This window comes from Pan troglodytes, chromosome 4, assembly GCF_028858775.2.
Source record: "Pan troglodytes isolate AG18354 chromosome 4, NHGRI_mPanTro3-v2.0_pri, whole genome shotgun sequence".
NCBI classification, from domain to species: domain Eukaryota; kingdom Metazoa; phylum Chordata; class Mammalia; order Primates; family Hominidae; genus Pan; species Pan troglodytes.
The window spans coordinates 15,836,315-15,857,514 of NC_072402.2; the positions used below are offsets into that span (position 1 = coordinate 15,836,315).

At 38.9% G+C, this 21,200-nt stretch overlaps 1 long non-coding RNA gene across 1 annotated transcript in view; it reads right to left on the reverse strand.

Annotated features, from left to right (window-relative positions):
• Positions 1–4,444: 4,444 nt before the first annotated feature.
• The window catches only part of LOC104006356 (uncharacterized), a 76,126-nt gene continuing 59,370 nt past the window's right edge, over positions 4,445–21,200 (reverse strand). The window contains exon 3 of the long non-coding RNA XR_680043.3: positions 4,445–5,250. This is a non-coding gene — a long non-coding RNA (uncharacterized LOC104006356). The remainder of the gene's footprint in view (positions 5,251–21,200) is intronic.

Consider the following 21,200-nt stretch of genomic DNA (forward strand, 5'->3'; position numbering starts at 1 on the left):
TCCTATCTTTGTAACAAACTGTAAGTGCTTTTATCCATTTTAATGGCTTGCCTGTTCCCAGCATTATGTGGATCTTTAGCACAACTTCTCACTGATATAACAAAATGCAATTTTACTGCTACCAGACTTATTACACTGGAGATGTAATGGTAACACTCAAATAGATATTCAAGGTAATTTTTAAGGAAAAGCAGAGTGAGTTAGAGTGCTTTTGTCAAACTTCCAAGGAAGTGAGACTTGAACCTCCTATTGCTGCTGTAACAAATTACCAAAAACTTAGTGGTTTAAAACACAGATTTATTCTTAAAGTTCTGGGGTCAGAAGTCCAAAATCAGCTAACATCAAGGTGTCAGCAGGGCTGCATTTCTTCTGAGGCTGTAGGGGGGAATCTGGTTTCTTCTGGAGGCTGCAGTATTCCTGGCTCATCTTCCCAACCTCAAAGTCAGCAATCACATAGCTTTGTCCTCTGCTTCCATCTGTAAATGTCCTTCTCTGACTGCTTCTCCTGCTTCCTTCTTTCACTAATAGGGATCACTGTGATTACATGGGGCCCACCCAGTTAATCCAGGATAACCTCCCCATCTCAAGATTGTTAACAACCATATCTGAAAAGGCCCTTTTGTTGTGTCAGGTGACATAGTCACAGGCTCCAGAAATTGGGGTCTTTATTCTGCTGATCATATCTGGGTAGAATTAGGATAGCTAGAGAGGAAGCACCTTTTAGATCATAAAAGAATGAGTATGGTTTCATTGCAATGCAGAAGCTTTCTGCTGGTTTAGAGTCTCACACTGGGAGATAATGAGAGAATGAATCAGCTGAGGGGTGGTTCGGTGGGCAGCCAGGTAATCAGGAATATTGCTTTCCAGGCACAGCAGTTTTTTTGACTTTTCTGGTCAATGGGAGTATTTTGAAATTTTTAAAGTGTGGAAGCAAAGGTCCTGGATCTTTATAGCATCTTAGGGGAAGTCCTGACCCCATCCTGTGCCTTCAGGAATATGAAGTATGATGAAGAAGTTCATTTTGAAGATAAGACCACAAAAGTCTAGCTGTTGCCTTATCTGAGGCATAAATATGGAGTATTAGCTAGCCTTGTTACTGCATGAAGAGTGATTCAGGTTTGGAATTGGTGATACAAATCCTCTACACATTACTTTCCAGGGTCATTCATTTGTTAACTTTTCCTTTGGCCAAATAAAGAAGAGATGAAATGTGTCTGGGCTTTTCTGCCAATCAAAACTTCTTGGAGTCACAGATGCCAATTTTAATGACAGTCAATTAGTGTGTAATATTTTTATATTCCATGGGAAATAACACTGAACCTTTGAAATCCATCTGAATTCAAGGGGAATTTTTTAGACAACCTGAAAAGAATGCTTGCTTGGTTGTCAAACTCTGAAAAGAATTTAATGCTTGTGAATATTTCCAGCCTTCAACTTTATCTAACAAATTTCTTCTTAATATTGTTACTCTTTGGAGTTCTGTCCCTTTCTTATACCTATTTAAATGCCACCTCATATTTTTAGAATTCTCTATACTAGTATGGCTAACTATGAAGTCTTGAATATTCATGGCTATATATAAGATTTCATTTGATTAAAAATGGAATTGGAAATACAGGGTTAAAGGAACTTACCACTTAAAAGAATTTAGGAATTAATGTCTTTAAGAAAACAGTAAGAAGATTTCATGTTTTTACATAGTTATCCCTTTTGATGCCTTTTTTGGTATGATGTTATTTCAGAGTTGGTTCTGAAATATACACTTTATGATTTTTACATCTTTTTTTTCTAAATACACATTCATATTTTGTTTACCATCTTATGAGAGGTATCTGCAATTTTTAATAGGTATAAGTTTAATATCACTTATCCACATTGCTCTTATATCCAACAAGTTTTTTATTCTCAGTATTAGCACAGTACCTTAAGTAACGTATGTCTCTTGGTTTAACAGCAGGTACCATACCTATCAAAACTTTTTTTGTACAGCTACATTTTCCTTTTTCCTGAACACCTTGCAAATGTCACTTTTTAAGTACAACCCAAGACACAATTAGTTTCTAAGATACCAGTATCATTGTTGGCAAAACATAACAATCTAGGGAGTTGCTTATTGAAGGATGGATACCTCTATGTGTTTCCCACGGTGGTGTGGGAAAATAATAGTGCATTAGGTAAGGTTATTGCAATATTGCAGAACTACCAGGGAGATTTTTACCCCTTGATGCTTAATTTTTATTCATTTCAATTCAGGTGAAATAGTATCCCTTCAGCATTGGTTGGCACATGAAAGAAGATTAGCATGTAGAAACCTATATATCACTCTGTATCATGAGATAAGGAATGAAGGACTATGTCATTCTTAGGTTCTTCAGCTCTAATGGACAAAATGTGGCAGCAGAAAAAATATGGGCCCCTAATTTTCAGCAGGAATCATTTTTAATAAGTCCATGGCAGTGGATCTTCTTCACCCTGCAGTTGAGACTTTGGACCACTACAGAGAGATGAGGAGGAATGGAGGATTGTTTTTCTTCTGCTGGGGCATTTGCTCACAGCTCCACACCTTGTGAACAATCAACTTTCTTTAATGGATGAAAGACAACTAGCAAGGGCCCTGTGACAAAGGATAGCAATGGGCGATGTGGCAGGCCAGGAGTAGTGATGGATTATCCATTAAGAAAAGTGATCAGATCAGCTCCTTTAGAGAATAGATTATTGGTACATTCATTCTGTTTCCAAATTTGTTGTTTCTTGAATTTCTTTAAAGGTGGCTAAAACTGAAAATCACTTTTTTTTTCTTTGAGTCGGAGTTTTTGCTCTGTTGCCCAGGCTGGAGTGCAATGGCACAATCTTGGCTCACTGCAACCTCCACCTCCTGGTGGAGAATCAAGAGATTCTCGTGCCTCAGCCTCTCGAGTAGCTGGAATTACAGGCGCCCCCAACCACACCTGGCTAATTTTTGCATTTTTAGTAGAGATGAGGTTTCATCATGTTGGCCAGGCTGGTCTCAAACTTTTGACATCATGTGATCCACCCGCCTTGGCCTCCGAAAATGCTGAGATTCCAGGCGTGAGTCACTATGCCTGGCCAACTGAAAATTACTTTAAGAGAACAATGATCAGCCCAAGACAAATTCAAATCTAGATGCGAACAAAACAAAGATATACAGTTTTCTCACTAACATAAGCCAGGTGGAGGACTGATCCTTTGGAAATTATTTTCTGTATCACCTGAGTGGCAAAAGTCCCCTTAGAATAGTCTAGGATGTTGATGGATAGCTCTTGAACTTGGGCTTAGAGTTGACGGTCTACAAACTCTAGGTGAAGTTCAAGGTATTTCAGCTAGGTTTGTGTAGTTTGGGGTCTGTAAGGAGTTTCTGAAAACTGGCACAACAGTGGATTATTATCTATTGGATCTGAAAGCTAAGATCTTGTTAAATGGCCATGGATGATGTCATTCCACAGTAGGGAGCCTGGACTCAGAGTGGACGGCCTTGACAATTGAGGGCAGTTGTGCTATAGATTGGTGGATTTTGGTAAGGTCTCTGGCAGTGGGGTTCAAGTGACATCTTTCTCTGACAAACTCCATAAATGATTATCTCACAGACATCCACATGACTGTCTTAACTCCTTCAAGTTTTTGCTTGCCACCTTGTAATCGTTCTTTATTTAAAATTGTAGCATATCTCCACCCCTTTCACACTCCAGAGGCCTCCAATGCTGCATTCCTTTTTCTCTTTTCCATAGTTCTTATTACCATCTAATGTATTATATCATTTAATTATATATTTTGAGTTTTTTAAATTGTGTCTTGATTTTAAGCTCCAAAAGGGCAAGGATCATTGTTTTTTTTTACAGTGCTGAAACTCAAGGAACTTTTATGTAGTTGGTGTGCAACAAATATCTTTTAAATGAATGAATTAATGGAAGGAGTGAACGTGATCCTTGATACACTTCAATAATGCTTAAAATAATCGTAAACCAACATTAGGCAACACACAAGTGTCCTGCCACTGGAGGGCCCTAGGTAATAACAAAAGTCTCAACAATCTAGCCATTAATATTTTATGTGGGGAGAAACCCAAACATTTATTTGCTGAAGATTTCCAGCTCATCAAAACTACAGTTAGTATATTTGGCAACTTCATGCCTTTGCAATATTTACTTTTTAAATAAGTATTTTATCCTTCAATTGACTTCTTTAATTTTTCCATTTGGAAGGCACAGTTTCCAAGTAGAAAATCATTTTTGCATTGGGTAATTTGATTACTAATGTAATGAATATATTTATACCAATTTATAAGTTTAAATAACAACCTTCTTTGGAGCAAATTCCTTATCTGTAAGATCCATTAAGATCACCACAGTTTTGCTATGAGAGGAGATAGGGTTAATGAAAATTTAACTTTTCCAGAAATTCTGAGAGTTTATATTGGCATCTTTTAGGTTGTTAAAGATTTTCTTTATTTAGTTATAACATGTCAATAATTTCCACCTGTATCTTATAAATTCATACATATTTTAATATATGACATATGAACATATATATACCTATACATATATGATACATGAATACATACTACATGTCTATGGGCAATATATACATATATATGAGTATTTAGTATTAGGGATTTTATTGAGATTTATATTTCCAATGACTTTAGATTCAATATGAACCTCAGAATTTGCATGGTCAATGTAGTAAGATCATATTTTCCCTTTCTAAGAGTCCCCTAAAAGAAGAAATTAAATTCAAAGATTTAGAAGTGCCACCAATACTTTGCTCAAAAGTTTGACAAATCCACTATTTTTTAATGAAAGTTTTTAGAGCTCCCAACTCAGGAAGTCTTACTTAGGAAGTAAATCAAAAGTTACACATTTCAAACAGAAAAAAATGAGAAATTTTATGGCAGCCTGTTGTGAACCAACCTAGTTTGCATCAGTGGAGACTGGAATTGGGACGGTCTAAGTCTCAGGTAAGCGAGGCAAAAATTCACCTAGTGCAAGAGAAACACCACCAACAGAAAATACTTGGTTCCCAGGACACTAAAGCGAAAGAAATTCTTTACCTGCAAATGTACCTGCTGGGGTGGCAGGGGCACATCTGAGGACAGGGCACAGGGCCAGATGGCTGGTTTCACCACTTGCCGACGCCAGGGCACCATTTTGGGTCCCCCATCTTGCTCTCATTGTCTAGGTGTTTTATGGCACCTCTTTCCACTATGGGGAGCTTTTTATCCATGTCACACATCTGCAAGGGAAGATACAAAATCTTTTTTTTTTTTTTCCTTTTTTTTTTTTTTTATTATACTTTAAGTTTTAGGGTACATGTGCACATCGTGCAGGTTAGTTACATATGTATACATGTGCCATGCTGGTGCGCTGCACCCACTAACTCGTCATCTAGCATTAGGTATATCTCCCAATGCTATCCCTCCCCCCTCCCCCCACCCCACCACAGTCCCCAGAGTGTGATATTCCCCTTCCTGTGTCCACGTGATCTCATTGTTCAATTCCCACCTATGAGTGAGAATATGCGGTGTTTGGTTTTTTGTTCTTGCGATAGTTTACTGAGAATGATGGTTTCCAGTTTCATCCATGTCCCTACAAATGACATGAACTCATCATTTTTTATGGCTGCATAGTATTCCATGGTGTATATGTGCCACATTTTCTTAATCCAGTCTATCATCGTTGGACATTTGGGTTGGTTCCAAGTCTTTGCTATTGTGAATAATGCCGCAATAAACATACGTGTGCATGTGTCTTTATAGCAGCATGATTTATAGTCATTTGGGTATATACCCAGTAATGGGATGGCTGGGTCAAATGGTATTTCTAGCTCTAGATCCCTGAGGAATTGCCACACTGACTTCCACAATGGTTGAACTAGTTTACAGTCCCACCAACAGCGTCAAAGTGTTCCTATTTCTCCGCATCCTCTCCAGCACCTGTTGTTTCCTGACTTTTTAATGATTGCCATTCTAACTGGTGTGAGATGATATCTCATAGTGGTTTTGATTTGCATTTCTCTGATGGCCAGTGATGATGAGCATTTTTTCATGTGTTTTTTGGCTGCATAAATGTCTTCTTTTGAGAAGTGTCTGTTCATGTCCCTCGCCCACTTTTTGATGGGGTTGTTTGTTTTTTTCTTGTAGAAATTTTCTTGCGAAAATTTTCTCCCATGTTGTAGGTTGCCTGTTCACTCTGATGGTAGTTTCTTTTGCTGTGCAGAAGCTCTTTAGTTTAATTAGATCCCATTTGTCAATTTTGGCTTTTGTTGCCATTGCTTTTGGTGTTTTGGACATGAAGTCCTTGCCCACGCCTATGTCCTGAATGGTAATGCCTAGGTTTTCTTCTAGGGTTTTTATGGTTTTAGGTCTAACGTTTAAATCTTTAATCCATCTTGAATTGATTTTTGTATAAGGTGTAAGGAAGGAATCCAGTTTCAGCTTTCTACATATGGCTATCCAGTTTTCCCAGCACCATTTATTAAATAGGGAATCCTTTCCCCATTGCTTGTTTTTCTCAGGTTTGTCAAAGATCAGAGAGTTGTAGGTAAGTGGCGTTATTTCTGAGGGCTCTGTTCTGTTCCATTGATCTATATCTCTGTTTTGGTACCAGTACCATGCTGTTTTGGTTACTGTAGCCTTGTAGTATAGTTTGAAGTCAGGTAGTGTGATGCCTCCAGCTTTGTTCTTTTGGCTTAGGATTGACTTGGCGATGCGGGCTCTTTTTTGGTTCCATATGAACTTTAAAGTAGTTTTTTCCAATTCTGTGAAGAAAGTCATTGGTAGCTTGATGGGGATGGCATTGAATCTGTAAATTACCTTGGGCAGTATGGCCATTTTCACGATATTGATTCTTCCTACCCATGAGCATGGAATGTTCTTCCATTTGTTTGTATCCTCTTTTATTTCCTTGAGCAGTGGTTTGTAGTTCTCCTTGAAGAGGTCCTTCACATCCCTTGTAAGTTGGATTCCTAGGTATTTTATTCTCTTTGAAGCAATTGTGAATGGGAGTTCACTCATGATTTGGCTCTCTGTTTGTCTGTTGTTGGTGTATAGGAATGCTTGTGATTTTTGTACATTGATTTTGTATCCTGAGACTTTGCTGAAGTTGCTTATCAGCTTAAGGAGATTTTGGGCTGAGACAATGGGGTTTTCTAGATAAACAATCATGTCGTCTGCAAACAGGGACAATTTGACTTCCTCTTTTCCTAATTGAATACCCTTTATTTCCTTCTCCTGCCTGATTGCCCTGGCCAGAACTTCCAACACTATGTTGAATAAGAGCGGTGAGAGAGGGCATCCCTGTCTTGTGCCAGTTTTCAAAGGGAATGCTTCCAGTTTTTGCCCATTCAGTATGATATTGGCTGTGGGTTTGTCATAGATAGCTCTTATTATTTTGAAATACGTCCCATCAATACCTAATTTATTGAGAGTTTTTAGCATGAAGGGTTGTTGAATTTTGTCAAAGGCTTTTTCTGCATCTATTGAGATAATCATGTGGTTTTTGTCTTTGTCTGTGTTTATATGCTGGATTACATTTATTGATTTGTGTATATTGAACCAGCCTTGCATCCCAGGGATGAAGCCCACTTGATCATGGTGGATAAGCTTTTTGATGTGCTGCTGGATTCGATTTGCCAGTATTTTATTGAGGATTTTTGCGTCAATGTTCATCAAGGATATTGGTCTAAAATTCTCTTTTTTGGTTGTGTCTCTGCCCGGCTTTGGTATCAGAATGATGCTGGCCTCATAAAATGAGTTAGGGAGGATTCCTTCTTTTTCTATTGATTGGAATAGTTTCAGAAGGAATGGTACCAGTTCCTCCTTGTACCTCTGGTAGAATTCGGCTGTGAATCCATCTGGTCCTGGACTCTTTTTGGTTGGTAAACTATTGATTATTGCCACAATTTCAGCTCCTGTTATTGGTCTATTCAGAGATGCAACTTATTCCTGGTTTAGTCTTGCAAGAGTGTATGTGTCGAGGAATTTATCCATTTCTTCTAGATTTTCCAGTTTATTTGCGTAGAGGTGTTTGTAGTATTCTCTGATGGTAGAATGTATTTCTGTGGGATCGGTGGTGATATCCCCTTTATCATTTTTTATTGTGTCTATTTGATTCTTCTCTCTTTTTTTCTTTATTAGTCTTGCTAGCGGTCTATCAATTTTGTTGATCCTTTCAAAAAACCAGCTCCTGGATTCATTGATTTTTTGAAGGGTTTTTTATGTCTCTATTTCCTTCAGTTCTGCTCTGATTTTAGTTATTTGTTGCCTTCTGCTAGCTTTTGAATGTGTTTGCTCTTGCTTTTCTAGTTCTTTTAATTGTGATGTTAGGGTGTCAATTTTGGATCTTTCCTGCTTTCTCTTGTGGGCATTTGGTGCTATAAATTTCCCTCTACACACTGCTTTGAATGCGTCCCAGAGATTCTGGTATGTTGTGTCTTTGTTCTCGTTGGTTTCAAAGAACATCTTTATTTCTGCCTTCATTTCGTTATGTACCCAGTAGTCATTCAGGAGCAGGTTGTTCAGTTTCCATGTAGTTGAGCGGCTTTGAGTGAGATTCTTAATCCTGAGTTCTAGTTTGATTGCACTGTGGTCTGAGAGATAGGTTGTTATAATTTCTGTTCTTTTACATTTGCTGAGGAGAGCTTTACTTCCAAGTATGTGGTCAATTTTGGAATAGGTGTGGTGTGGTGCTGAAAAAAATGTATATTCTGTTGATTTGGGGTGGAGAGTTCTGTAGATGTCTATTAGGTCCGCTTGGTGCAGAGCTGAGTTCAATTCCAGGGTATCCTTGTTGACTTTCTGTCTCGTTGATCTGTCTAATGTTGACAGTGGGGTGTTAAAGTCTCCCATTATTAATGTGTGGGAGTCTAAGTCTCTTTGTAGGTCACTCAGGACTTGCTTTATGAATCTGGGTGCTCCTGTATTGGGTGCATATATATTTAGGATAGTTAGCTCCTCTTGTTGAATTGATCCCTTTACCATTATGTAATGGCCTTCTTTGTCTCTTTTGATCTTTGTTGGTTTAAAGTCTGTTTTATCAGAGACTAGGATTGCAACCCCTGCCTTTTTTTGTTTTCCATTTGCTTGGTAGATCTTCCTCCATCCTTTTATTTTGAGCCTATGTGTGTCTCTGCACGTGAGATGGGTTTCCTGAATACAGCACACTGATGGGTCTTGACTCTTTATCCAACTTGCCAGTCTGTGTCTTTTAATTGGAGAATTTAGTCCATTTACATTTAAAGTTAATATTGTTATGTGTGAATTTGATCCTGTCATTATGATGTTAGCTGGTGATTTTGCTCGTTAGTTGATGCAGTTTCTTCCTAGTCTCGATGGTCTTTACATTTTGGCATGATTTTGCAGCAGCTGGTACCGGTTGTTCCTTTCCATGTTTAGTGCTTCCTTCAGGAGCTCTTTTAGGGCAGGCCTGGTGGTGACAAAATCTCTCAGCATTTGCTTTTCTGTAAAGTATTTTATTTCTCCTTCACTTATGAAGCTTAGTTTGGCTGGATATGAAATTCTGGGTTGAAAATTCTTTTCTTTAAGAATGTTGAATATTGGCCCCCACTCTCTTCTGGCTTGTAGGGTTTCTGCCGAGAGATCCGCTGTTAGTCTGATGGGCTTCCCTTGGAGAGTAACCCGGCCTTTCTCTCTGGCTGCCCTTAACATTTTTTCCTTCATTTCAACTTTGGTGAATCTGACAATTATGTGTCTTGGAGTTGCTCTTCTCGAGGAGTATCTTTGTGGCGTTCTCTGTATTTCCTGAATCTGAACGTTGGCCTGCCTTGCTAGATTGGGGAAGTTCTCCTGGATAATATCCTGCAGAGTGTTTTCCAACTTGGTTCCATTCTCCCCATCACTTTCAGGTACACCAATCAGACGTAGATTTGGTCTTTTCACATAGTCCCATATTTCTTGGAGGCTTTGCTCATTTGTTTTTATTCTTTTTTCTCTAAACTTCCCTTCTCACTTCATTTCATTCATTTCATCTTCCATTGCTGATACCCTTTCTTCCAGTTGATCACATCAGCTCCTGAGGCTTCTGCATTCTTCACATAGTTCTCGAGCCTTGGTTTTCAGCTCCATCAGCTCCTTTAAGCACTTCTCTGTATTGGTTATTCTAGTTATACATTCTTCTAAATTTTTTTCAAAGTTTTCAACTTCTTTGCCTTTGGTTTGAATGTCCTCCCGTAGCTCAGAGTAATTTGATCATCTGAAGCCTTCTTCTCTCAGCTCGTCAAAGTCATTCTCCATCCAGCTTTGTTCCGTTGCTGGTGAGGAACTGCGTTCCTTTGGAGGAGGAGAGGCGCTCTGTGTTTTAGAGTTTCCAGTTTTTCTGTTCCGTTTTTTCCCCATCTTTGTGGTTTTATCTACTTTTGGTCTTTGATGATGGTGATGTACAGATGGGTTTTCGGTGTGGATGTCCTTTCTGTTTGTTAGTTTTCCTTCTAAGAGACAGGACCCTCAGCTGCAGGTCTGTTGGAATACCCTGCCTTGTGAGGTGTCAGTGTGCCCCTGCTGCGGGGTGCCTCCCAGTTAGGCTGCTCGGTGGTCAGGGGTCAGGGACCCACTTGAAGAGGCAGTCTGCTGGTTCTCAGATCTCCAGCTGCGTGCTGGGAGAACCACTGCTCTCTTCAAAGCTGTCAGACAGGGACATTTAAGTCTGCAGAGGTTACTGCTCTCTTTTTGTTTGTCTGTGCCCTGCCCCCAGAGGTGGAGCCTACAGTGGCAGGCAGGCCTCCTTGAACTGTGGTGGGCTCCAGCCAGTTGGAGCTTCCCGGCTGCTTTGTTTACCTAAGCAAGCCTGGGCAATGGCGGGCACCCCTCCCCCAGCCTCGCTGCCGACTTGCAGTTTGATCTCAGCCTCCTGTGCTAGCAATCAGCGAGATTCCGTGGGCATAGGACCCTCCGAGCCAGGTGTGGGATATAGTCTCGTGGTGTGCCGTTTTTTAAGCCGGTCTGAAAAGCGCAATATTCGGGTGGGAGTGACCCAATTTTCCAGGTGCGTCCGTCACCCCTTTCTTTGACTCGGAAAGGGAACTCCCTGACCCCTTGCACTTCCCAGGTGAGGCAATGCCTCGCCCTGCTTCGGCTCGCGCATGGTGCGTGCACCCACTGGCCTGCGCCCACTGTCTGGCACTCCCTAGTGAGATGAACCTGGTACCTGAGATGGAAATGCAGAAATCACCCGTCTTCTGCGTCGCTCACGCTGGGAGCTGTAGACCGGAGCTGTTCCTATTTGGCCATCTTGGCTCCTCCCCGAAAACAGATTCTTATTGCACCTATGCAAATAACTATATTGCCATAAGTTAAGGATACTCACAATTAGTTTCCAAATTCCAGAGAAATCAGGTAGAGAGAAACAAATATGCTCTAAATTTTGTTCACAGGAGTATACTTTACTCAATTTCTGAAAGCTGTAAATAGCTCAAAAAAGAAAAAAAGTTTCCTTGACTCTGAGAAACAAAATAAAGGATCAGCAACGTTTTAAGCAAAGTTAAAAAGATTACTGCAGTTTTCTATTGGTTCAGTTAATTCAGTTAACTCATGTTCTATTTGATATTCATGAACATTCCAGCTCTTCAAGAGAGTTCTGAAAGTTGCTTCCTCTATTCTAGTGTTACAATTTTCAATTAGAAACCTGCATTTAAGAATACCTGCTAGAGTTCTATAGTTGATTATAAACCACCTTCTAAAGAGGATTAAAACAAGACAACAATTGTCTGCGGATGACAAAATGTTTTAGGACAGTCACTATTAAAGCCACACTTGATAAGGAAATGTAACTTCTGTGGCACAGAAAATTTTATATAATTATAATTATTAATAACATACACTAATTCATATTAGAATTATAGGAGTTTCCCATAACTTTGGAACATATACCAATAACACATTTATGCAAATATAGTTCCAAGAAAGCAAAATACCATTTCACATTTGTTAATGCTTCCTGTGTGATTTTTATACCAAATAAGCCAAATTTAACTTTTACATTAATGTCCTATTAATGTTAAAGTCAATGTTTAATAAAACCTTATAGACATATTTACCCAATTTTAATGTGTAACCATAAGGTAAGAGTCTTATAAACCTTTATAGCCCTTTACATTTTTTTTTTTTTTTTGGAAAGAGCAGATCAGAAAAACCTGTTGTGCTTTGATTCCAATGTTTAATTTATGGAAAAACTGAATAATACCCCCTTTAACTTTAGCCAATATGTTCACACACAAAATCTCTTACAATTAATTTTTATGAACCTTCCACAACTTGTTTAAATCTTTAGATTATTTTCTTACTTAAAACAATCCTTTAACACCTTAATCTAGGCAGAAAAAAGGTCCACATTCCCATCACTTCTTATAATCTTTCACCAAAACACATTTTACTTTCTTTACACAACTTGCATGCAAAATTGTTTCTTTAGTAGTTTTAATTACATGTTATAATGTTAACTCTTAGAAACTTTTATTTTTGGTGGAAACCTTAGTAAGTTTGAGATTTTAATTATGTACTAGGTGTGGAGCCTAGCCTAGGACACACCAAGCAGAAGTGCAGATAAGAGCTGACTCTCCAGCATAGCTAGGGGGTGTGGCTAACCCCACATGTCCCCAGGCCTCATCTAGAATCTAATGGCTTTAAGGTAGGTAAATTGAACAATTTTCAAAAGTCAAAGAAACAGTTCGACCTTAAAGCATTTAACAAATCTGATATCTGACCTTAATTTAGACCAAATGTCTACATTTTCAAGACATTTTATTTTACCGATAATCATTAAAACTGTCTTTATTTCCAAAAGATTACTAAAGTGATGTGAACAAAAAGCATTAAGGTTTCTATTGTTCTGACAAAATATTTGGTTTAAGTGCTTATTTTTCTAAGCTAATTAATGAGAGCTCTTTTATATATAAACATACAACACACATACATACATAGTCAGAAGAGTCAGCACTTGTAAGATTTTTCATTTGCCAGTTTCTTAATTAGATTATGGGCTTCAGGGTGGAGCCCTTGGAAAAACAGGGCCAGGAAAGCATGTGTTTCTAGGGCTAAATTAGCAGCAAATAAGCAGCTGAAGGCAAAGACAGATCCCCAAAATAAGGATGTCATTTTATACTGGCTCCTGAATTTCCAAAAGGAGGGAAATAATGCAGGAGAAGACAGTGCAGTGCTTCTACTCTGCATTTCATTGCAAGGCAACCCAAAGCCAATCAGCCCATTTTGTATCAGCCCATCCCTCATGAGAGTCTTGTCTCCCAGCGTGGGGTGGGAATGTTTCCTTATCTTCCAGGTGGCCAAGAGCATGCTTCTCTGATCCAAGTGTGCAAAGAGTCAAGTATCCCTTCATAACTACTATTAGCCATGCCTTAAAGTATATTTCCTACCCAGTCATTCCACACCAAAGCTCCCTCATAATGTGAAGTAATTTCTGATACCCCCACCCAAACTCAAAACCATCAGATAACACAATGCGAAACAAAACAGAGCCTTTAATTTGGAGAGGGATCTAACTTGGACCACCACTGTGAAAGTGCAAAACCTTAGCTAGTGGGTTATAGCAACGGGCAGTCTCCATTTCTTTTTCCAGAATGAGTCAGAGTAGCTAATTTCGAGCTTGCAAAAGCTTCTATTTAATATAATTTTTAGAGCTAACTATGACATGAACCCTAAAATTCTTGTTCCCCGAAGGCGGAGACCAAAAGAAATTACTGCCACATGGTTAAAAGGTCAAGCTCCCAAGGGCATAAAACTACGTGGAGACTTCATGTGGTTTTTCTGTTTGTTTCAGGGACCTGCAGCCAAGTTTGTTACTGACCAGTTTGCTGGGTTGTCTTGAAAAGTGGGCTTACAGGTGTTCTAAGCCTGTGTTTTATCCTGAAGTACCCCTCGACATGGAAAAACGAATTCATAGCACAAAATACACCAGTTTAAGGCTAGCCTTAGAATTCTTTTTCACATTAATTAAAACTTTACAGAGGAGATACATACTGATCTTTTTTTTTTTTTTTCCATTCATTCAACTGTTTGCATGGACAGAGAGAAGCCAGAAATCTGACTGGTAAGAAATTCTTACCCTTTGCCAGCATGCCAGGCTTCTGGGTTCCCTTTCCCTGAGCAGCCCTAGTGATCCGGCTTGCAGGCTTGTGGCACCACCTCCCTGGGGGCCAAGCTGCACTATAAGGAATATTATTATTTTTTCATTCTGGCCAGAGCAAAATACATGTGATAAAACATAGACAGTAGCTACTCTGCTTAGCACCCAATATTAAACTGGCAAGGCTTAAATTTGCCCCCAGATGGGCCTCTTCATCTTTAATCCAACCTCCGACTTGGAGTTTCAACACGTGGTCTCTAGGCAAGGTGGTTGCCCTGAGTAAGGGAAAAGAAAGGGAAAAGAGAGAGAGAAAAGCATTGTCTGTGGCAGGGTGGGGAAGATGAAATGCCTAGGGAGGCCAGAGAAAGACCCACCCACTGCAGTGACACTGAAAATTTCAGGCAGCTGTGGCTACTGTTGTGAAGGGATTTTTTCCTAGCAGTCCCATCAGCTCTCATGTTTCCCCTTTTAGGGAGGAAAAAGCTCCCCATGTCCCATGATCCTGTACATGCCTAACCCTGTCACCCACAGCCATCAGCAAAGAGTACAAGACAGATTATTCCAAAAAGAATAGCAGTTAACATCCCATAATGCCAAACTTGTTCTTAGCCCAGAGGGACTTTAGCGAGAGCGGCCTCTAACCCCCTAAATCTTAGAAGGGACTCTAACCCGCCTAAGTTGGGCCTCTAACCCAAGATCGGTCAAGCGTCCTTGCCTTTTATTAAGAGGGGCCTCTAACCCACTCTGTTGTAGGAGAGACTTTAACTCCCCTAAGTTGGGTCTCTAACCCAATCTCATTCTTTACTTGGGTACTCTACCACTTACCCAAAGTCATCCAATCAGTGCTGCAGTCTATTTCCTTTGGATCAGAGGGGTCTTCTTAGTATTGTCCCTTTGTGGTTTGTGAGAAAGATGTTACCGGACCCCACCACTCACCCAAAGTTAGCCTTTGGGTTGGGGGTTTTCACAGTATAGTTGCTTCCGTGGTCACCAGAAAAATGTTACTTATAATAAAATAATAAGCTTCAATTCCTGCCTCATGTAATATATAAAATTAATTAAAATTAGTCACAAAGTAAAACAAAAATTGTCTAGGAGAAAACATAGCAGAATATAATTTTGACTTTAGAGTAGGCGAAGTATTCCTAAACAGGGTAAAAAGAGACAGACATGTATTTTTTCCTATTTATATTACAAACTGTAAGTGCTTTTATCCATTTTAATGGCTTGCCTGTTACCAGCATTATGTGGATCTTCAGCACAAGCTTCTCACCTTTTCATGTTTGCTACATGGTTATCGTGCATGTGACTAAAAGACAGCGTGCACCATGGGACTCATCACACGCATTTCCACACTATCTAACTGGTCACTGCCTGTTCACTGGGTAAGCCCACTGATCACATGCTTGGATGTTCTGGCAATGGAAAATTGCTATAAGAATTTCTAAACACTTACTCTTGATTTCTGTGCTTATCTCATTGCAGTGACAAATGGCTCACAGACCAACAAATAGTTCACAGACCAGCAGTATGCTCTGCACCAGGGGAGTTTATAATCTTGTTGGGAAGATAATAATTAAGGAAGGGAAATAATTATCTTTAAGGCAGCATGTAAGAAAGTGGGAGGTGATGTTGTTTCCGTTCTGTCCCCAACGAGCAGACCTATAAACAAGAATTTGGGTGGAGAAGGTGTGTGGGAAGATGATAGGAAGTATCTACCAGAAAGTACCTTTAGGGATGTGGGAATGCGAGGGAGGGAAAGGAAGGATGCCAATTCGAGTGCGTTATTAGCAGGTTATTTATTGCTGTAGGAGATGAATCATGCCGGACCGTTTAGACTATGTAGGGACTGAGTTGTCCCATACAACATACTGACAAAGCTGAAGTGTCTGTCCTTCAACTTTCAGATGTCATTGCTTGAGGGTTGCTTTGTTTCTGGGGAATTCTGGAGCAGGAGCACTTCCTCCTGCTCTACACATGAGCTGGGCATGTTCCATTGACCACAGAAATCCTTCAGGCAGAGTCACAGCTTCCTGTAGAAATGGTGAGGAGTGAAGGGACATGAGTGGGCATGGTCAGCATCTGCTGATGCCATGTGTTCTATAAATAAACCCTAGGGACAATGGAGAATATCAAGGGTTATTCGAGAAAGTTTTCTTGGGGGAAGTTTACTTTGAATGTGGCTATAAAGAATGGATACAAACAGAATGTCAGAGAGAGAACGGCCTAGCACTGGGAATGCAGATAGTGAAACCAACAAGGACAAAGATGGTAGTAAGTAAATAGCCATGGGAGCTACAAAGGAACAGCCTACCTGGAATAGATGTACCATATTGCCTGGAGTAGAGGTGCCACACTGGGGAACATGTGCGGCTCACATGGTATTGGTTAAAGATGTGTCATGAATGAAACATAAATAATAAAAAATGATAATAATTGCTGACATGGAGTGGGCATTTGTATGTCTCTGCTAGTATCATGCCCATGGAGTGGGCATTTATATATGCCTGCTACTACTGAATGCCTTATTTTCATTGTGTTTTATGTAGTATGCATGAAACTTTATTCCATGACTTCAGGTGAAAGCAATTTTATGGTAAACAATTTTTTAATATAATTTAAATCTACTCCCCAATCCTACTCGCTCAGATGATGGAAAATTCTCTCTTGGTTCTGTTTTATGGGAACTCTTCTCCTTTCTCAGACCACGCCTGAGTACCAGAACAGAACATTTAGAGATGAGTCTGCTGGCCTTGAGTTCACTTTGCTGTGCTCAACTTCCAAGCTTACGGGGCTCCTTGAAGACAAGTAACTCTGATGTTCTGTGTCAAGCACCAGCATAAGAATCATTGTCAAGGAAAAAGTACTTTGTGGCTTTTCCCATTTAGGGTTCTGAAGGTTTCCTTGTGGAAACCAGGTACTACTCCCACTATTCATGGACCTAAAATGTCCCATTTACTATCTGATATGGTTTGGCTCTGTGTCCCCACCCAAATCTCATCTCAAATTGTAATCCCCATGTGTCAAGGGAGGGACTTAGTGGGAGGTGATTGGATCATGGGAGTGATTTCCCCCATGCTGTTCTCATGACAGTGAGTGGGTTCTCACGAGATCTGATGGTTTTATAAGCAGCAGTTTCTGCTGCACTTTCTCTCTCTCTCCTGTCCCCACTTAAGACATGCCTTGCCTCCTCTTAGCCTTCCACCAGGATTGTAAGTTTCCAGGGCCTCCCCAACCATGTAGAACTATGAGTCAATTAAACCTCTTTTGTTTATAAATTAACCAGTCTCAGGTAGTATCTTTATAGAAGTGTGAGAATAGGCTAATACACTACCCTTTAACCCTAAGGAAGGAGTCTCAAAATCTCTTACTTCTGTGCTCATCTATTTCTGCCCACTGAGACGCTGAGACATCCTGGGTGTTAGGGGTGCTTGAAAATTTCTGTTTTCACTTCAAAGATCTAAAGTGCCAAGGAAAGAGATGCAGAACTCATAGCACAATGTCCATCCAGCTTCTCGGGATAAGAGAGAAGGGCTATCTTTCATTCCACTCAGTGCTCTGCATCTATAAATACAAAAACTTTGATATTCAATAGATTGTTTTATAATTGGCACACCAACTCTATGAGACAATATTATAAAGCTCATTAAGGACATTGAGGCTTAGTGAGGTTTTAAAAATACACCTAAGATTTCGTTGTTTGTTAGTGTGAAGTATGTCTAACTTCATGATGTAACACCTAAAAACTATGTATGTGGTCATTTAAATTTCATTGAAAGTCAACTGCAGGCCTTTGCAAATTTTGAAGCACTTGTGCAATATTAGGAAAACAGTCTTTTGAAGGTTTTGAAGCATGGAGAGAATGGAGATGTGGAATATTTTAAAGGAATTGGTTCAGCAATGCTCAGATGAGGTTAGGAGCATCAAAACTAGAAGATGTCACCCAAGATGATTCATTGATTACTGAAAGGAACAGAAGAGGAAAGTTGAGAAGAGATAAAGATAGTGTAAGATTTCAACATCTGTTCTCCTTATACCCCCATCTGTTTCATTAAAATATTTAAGTTTTTCCTTACATAATTATCACATAAATGGCTGCATGGAGCAGTTAAAATCTAATAATCTTGTCATCTTGCTCTCAAACTAATTCCTTATAATTACCATTGAATCTGAGATTAAATCTTTCTGATGAACTTTAAGATTAATTTGCCAGTGGAACAAACCCTTTGGAACTTTGACTGCAATGGTACTACATTTATAGAATGCATTTTAGATGAGGTGGCAGATTTATATTATTGAGATTATCTATATTGGAACATGGTATAATTTCCTACCTTTTCAATTCTTCTTTGATGACTTTCTATAATGTTTAAACTGTTTTCTTTATATCAAGCTTGCACATTTCTCATAAAGTAAATTTCTGTACATTTTATAATAATTGATGCTATTATAAATGGGTTTAATTTCATTATACTATCTGATTATTGCTAATATAAAACAAAGCTATGAATTTGTTAAATTAATGTTGTATTTAATGCCATAATACTGAATAGATTTTACGGGTTCCAAAAGTTTTCCCTGTTTTTTTCTGGGTTTTTCTAGATAGGGAAATTATATTATTTTAAAATAATAATTATTTTCTAAGAGTAATACTTATCTTGCCTTGCTTTAGCACATTGGCTAAAAACACAGACAATGTTAAGTAATAATGATAGTTAAAAGAAAAACTTCTGTAGCAAGTGGCATAAGTCTGATGAAATCTAAACTATTAGTGATGCAACACTTCAATTTATTATTTTTGATTAGGTTTGTTGAATACAGGGCTGTCATTTGTTTCCAAAACCATAATTCCAAGGCCAATCACTTCTTTAAGAGGAAACTCATTATGAATGCGAGATGGTTTAATTCCAAAGGATGCTAATGTCTTCAAGAGACAAGATCTCGGTACCTTATATAGATAGAAATATCTATTATTACATGACATATTGTTGAATGATTCATTTCCAGATAACTTTTGACTAAGTCAAATGTATCTCTACTACTATTAAAAATGTCTCCCTTGGGGGAATGGCATACTAGGAAGTTTATACTATCAAAAACAGCAATAAATACAACATATAATTAGTTGTTAAAGGGATTTAGGAGTTAATTCACATTGGGTCCTTATTTCAAGTAGGGTTACATGATTCATATAGTTCACTTTTATTCTTTGTTATGTACCAAAATCAAATGACATCATTAAAGATAATCTGAATATAATTATAATTGTGTCACTACTTGAATTCCTTTAGAGAACAAATAGACATATTGGCAGGGAAAGTAATCAGAGGTAGTCTTGGGGAAATGCTAAACGTTGAAAGAGGCAGAGATCTTTAAATACCACCCAAAGTGGAGTCATGTGCTCAGGGGGAGGATGCTGGAGAAGTGAGCCCATTGTGGATTACTGACACTGGCCAGGAAATGAAACAGGTATCCAAAATGAAACTTCAAAAAAGGAAAGTTGGCCGTTTGGCTGGGACAGAAATTATATCCCATGATACAGAAGAAGAAGGTCATCATAACCACCATGACCAAACCTCCAAAGCTAATGTAAAATGGATAATTGGAACAATTTTGCCTGATTGGTCTTTTCCTTATTTTTCTAAGGACGTAGTTTAGCGGTGATCCAACAAGATTATAAACCTTAGACAAAGTATGCAGGGGTTCTTATCAAATTGATTCTAGATACTTGAGTCTTTCCTTTGGTGTTAGACATGAGCTCCTGAATAGGAGAGTGGCTACTGAGAGCTGAGCTCTGGCTGAGTCTACACGGACACAATCACTTGTTGAAGAAACAGAGGCATTCCTCTGAGAAAAACTGGCATGAACAAGTCAACATAAAGAGAATGGATGATTCAATAAAACGAAAAAGAAATGACTTCAGAACACATAGTAGATATTCAAGAAATGGCTGATGGATGGCATTGAATTAACTTTGGTAAATGAAATACAATTCCACATTGCCTTATGCTAAACAGGTGTTCTCAAGTACTTCAATGGTGCCTGTGAAATCTACCTTTGCTGTAGGATCAAATGTGCAGTTCACTTAGCATTGGCCAACAAAGTCTGTTGAGCAGATCGTGTACCCTATGCTCTTTGCTAATGTTTTTACCATTTTTGGTCCTTGACAAGACACTTACTTGTTGTCGTGAAGTAATATCTCATGAATTGTCAGTGTAATACTCATGACAAAAAAATAGTGTTAATTGTATTTAAATAAAATCATAGAAAACATTCTCTTATGGCATGAACCCGGGAGGCAGAGCTTGCAGTGAGCCAAGATTGAGCCACTCTAACCCAGCCTGAGTGACAGAGCAAGACTCTGTCTCAAAAAAAAAAAAAAGAAAAAAAAACATTCTCTTATGTAGACTATTAAAATTAGTATATCCTGATAAGCCAATATTTTGGTTATTTAAAGATTATGTATCGACAATGCATACATTGGGCAAAATTAGCATGATTTTAGTTAGTTTCTGATAGTCCACAAGGATCTTGTGATTTCTTAAGTTTTTTTTTTTTTTTTTTTGAGACAGAGTCTCGCTCTGTTGCCCAGGCTGGAGTGCAGTGGTGCGATCTCAGCTAACTGCAACCTCTGCCTCCCGGGTTCAATAGATTCTCCTGCTTCAGCCTCCTGAGGAGCTGGGATTACAGGTGCCCGCTGCCACGCCCAGCTAATTTTTGTATTTTTAGTAGAGATGGGGTTTCACTATGTTGGCCAGGCTGGTCTTGAACTCCTGAGCTCAAGTGATCCACCCATCTCAGCCTCCCAAAGTGCTGGGATTGCAGGCGTGAGCCACCGCACCCGGCCAAGATCCTTATTTTGCAGTAGTAATCATTGTATGAGACTACATACAAAATCTAGTCATTTGTAATTTGATTTAACTGTTATTTAAATATAAGGTAAATAGAAAGTTTAATGTATAATTCTGAATTACTTTCCAGAGGGACAAAAAATATCCTAAGGAGGTTGAAATTTTCTTGAAAGAGAAGAATTTCTCAAAAGGCTTCACTATAAAGGAGATATATTTTTAGGAAGATGTGTGCCTCAGGGAA